Below are 3,404 nucleotides of genomic sequence, written 5' to 3'. Positions count from 1 at the left end.
AAGCTCGGACCCAAGAAAGAAGCCTTAAAACGGCGAGAACCAAGATTTCGAAAAACGCTTACTAAAAATTTGCTTTACAAAAGCAACTAAAAAGTACAAAGCGAAAGAACGAAATCGAAGGAAGCTCCGAAAACGCTTACTAAAAAGTTTCTTTACAAAAGCAACTAAAAAGTACAAGCGAAAAGAACAGGAAGTTTCAAAACGCTAGCTAAAAAGTTGTTATCCGAAAACAACTAAAAAGCACAAAAGCGGAAACAAAAGGTCAAAACGCTAGCTAAAAAGTTGTTATCCGAAAACAACTAAAAAGCACAAAAGCGGAAACAAAAGGTCAAAACGCTAGCTAAAAAGTTGTTATCCGAAAACAACTAAAAAGCACAAAAGCGGAAACAAAAGGTCAAAACGCGAACAAAAACGCCGCATAATAAAGTTACCACAAGTAGCTAAATAAAGCAAAAGGTGTCCAAAAGCGTTCACAGAAACCATCCAACAAAAAACCCACAGGCCGGGCAAACCACTAAAAAGATTACAGAGGATCAAGGTCCTTTCCAGACTCCACATCAACAGCAGGCTGCAGAGGAAACATAGATATCGGGACTGCATCAACGGCAACATCATCCCGACCAGATCTATCCCCGACCAAAGGTGAAGTCGGGTTCTCAACCGGAGCTTTGGGGTCGGACATCGGAACCTCATCCTCGGAAGGAGCAGGAACAATCTTCCCCTCCACAACAATGTTGTCCGTACTGAATAAGCTCAGATCCAGGTCAGGAGCAAGAACCCGGACCTGAGCCCTCAAATTTTCGAACATAGCATCCATACCCTTGGCCACATGACCTTCCAGCTCGTAAAACTCGTCCTGCGCGGATTGCAACTTCTCCTTCGTCTCCACAAGCTCGGCATATAGCCGAGTATAATTCTCTATAGCCGCCTTCACCATCTCCTCAGATGTCTTCGCTGCCGCCACAGCCGCGGTAGCTTTAGTTTTCTCTTTCTCCAAAGAGGCCTCCAGCTCAGTAATCCTGGCAGCCTTCATCTGACTAATCCTATCAAGCTCGGACTGAGTCCTCTCAAGTCGGGAGCTGGTCGCCCCAAGGGGGGATTTCTTGAACTCCCGGGCAATAGCGGCATGAAGACTAGCCATCCGGACGCAGCTCCGCGCCATATACTGAAAATGATGCTCCATAGACACATCATCAGTAGAAATAAAGGTCTGAGGGAGAATATGCTGTTCAATCCCCCGGCCTCGAGATTTCGAGCAGCCACCGACTTCTTCGTCCGACGAAGAAATTTCATGGAATCCGCCTGAGAAGACATCTCTGCAGAAATAAAAAGGAAAAAGATCACCACAACAGAAATTCCACCAAAACAAGCAAAGCCAAAATACTAAAAAAAGATGAATCTCGGAGAGGTTGGGAACTACCTAACTCGGAACGGAGAAGGCTTGGATCTCCCAACATTTTCTTCGTGTCCAAGTGAGGTGCCCGACCCCATAAACTGCTCACCACACCCACAAAAGCCTGCTCCACCTCATCTAGACTCTCAAAGGTATACTTAGCAGACACTACATTCTCCTGCCAACAAAGAGGAAAAGAGGGCTCCCCACTCTCATCTAGAAAGAAAGGTCGGACGTCTCCAACAGCCCGGACCTTGAAATAAAAGTTCTTAAAATCGTGAAAAGACTCATCATACAGGGTACAGAACTTCCTCCCCTGGTTTGCCCTAAAAGAGACCCAAGACACCTTCCCTCCGCCTGACCCCGGCTTCGTCAACACAAACAAGTAGGAAAAAAGAGAAATAGAGGGAGAGACACCCAAAAATTGACACAAAAGTTGGAACAGCTTTAAAAATGCCCAAGAATTCGGATGAAGCTGCGTAGGGGCAAGGTTACAAGACCATAACTCCTCGGACTCCAGGTCGGTAAAAGGAAGTCGGACACTCAGCTTAGAGAAAAAGCAATCATAAGCATAAAAGAAGAGCTTCTCGGAACTATCTAAAGGTGGGAAGCACACTCTCTCCTCGGAATCCGGGGCTACTAACTCATAATCCCTCTCAGACTCTCTATCTTCACATATGCTACATTGCCTACGAAACCTAGCTAAATACTCAGAATCTACCACAGACGGGACTCTTAGAGGAACAGGATCTACCCAACCAAGACCACTCGAAATCTTGGTCGACATCGCTTGAAGAACCTTTCGAGACATAAAAATTCTTGCCTACAAAGAAGAATACAACAGCAAGCAAAAATCACATAAAAGCAGGCAGCGAAAACCCATTCAGCAAAAACAAGAAACAACAATCTTTGAGATGAAAATGCAGCAACCCGGAACAAAATACCAAGAGAAAAGAGCCCCCCCAATATATACAAACAGACAAAGCAATGGCGGTGCCTCTTTTCGGGGCAAACCAGGCATAGAGAAAACAGAAAACAGAAGCATACGTGCACAAAGAAAAGAAACAGGAACAAACCTGGAAGAAGGAAACGAAGACGATGAACTCCGAAGCAAGGAGAACAGAACGGCGGCGCAGAGGAAACCCCGGAAGAACACGCAGAAGGACTCGGAAAAGAAGAAAAAGAAAGAAGAAAACGTCGCTCGAAAAAAGAAGATGGCGAAACTCAGAAAAACAGGAAGGGAACAGAATAAACGAAGAAAAAGGGGAGAAGGGGCAAATAAATAATGCCTTCACAGAGCCCGAACGAAAATCGAGAAGAAATGGTAAAATGCAATAAATGCTGAAACGGCCATTTTTTGAATTTTGAAAAACTACTATGCCCGAGCTCGACCTCTCAAAAAGGACGAACTCGGGCAGGGGCACTGTTCATACCCTGACCGAGTTCCTCCAAATCGGCAAAATCCAGGAAAGGTCCGACCTCGTCCCAAGGCCCACGCCTGAGGTCGGACCTCGGACAACAAAGCTAAAAAGGCCCATCAAAAGGAACGCAGCCCAAAAACTAAAAGGCCGAAAAGGCCTAGAGAAAGGCGGTTCCACAAAGATAGGGATAAAACTCCCAAAAGATAAGATAAGATAAAGAATATCTTATCCAGGGAAGATCACAGCCAACTACTATAAATACACTGGAGCACCCAGGTATAACTCATACTCTAATTCTACTCAATATCTGCTTGNNGCTATGATTCAAACATTAAACCTTTCTCAACAGAAAAGGCAACATACTTGAAATGTTGAATCAAATCATTAATTGATAGTAAGTTTCTTTGAAAAAGGAAAGAAGTTAATTTTGAAAAAGATTTGATTGAAAAAATTGATTTGAAAAAGATTTGATTTGGAAGAAATTTTGAAAACTTGAAAAAAATTGATTTTGAAAACAAAATCTTCCCCCTTGTGCCATCCTGGCGTTAAACGCCCAGAATGGTATCCATTCTGGCGTTTAACGCCCAAAA

This window comes from Arachis duranensis, unplaced genomic scaffold (genome assembly GCF_000817695.3).
Source record: "Arachis duranensis cultivar V14167 unplaced genomic scaffold, aradu.V14167.gnm2.J7QH unplaced_Scaffold_83851, whole genome shotgun sequence".
In the NCBI taxonomy this organism is placed as follows: Eukaryota; Viridiplantae; Streptophyta; class Magnoliopsida; order Fabales; family Fabaceae; genus Arachis; species Arachis duranensis.
Note: the sequence above shows the minus strand (reverse complement) of the source record.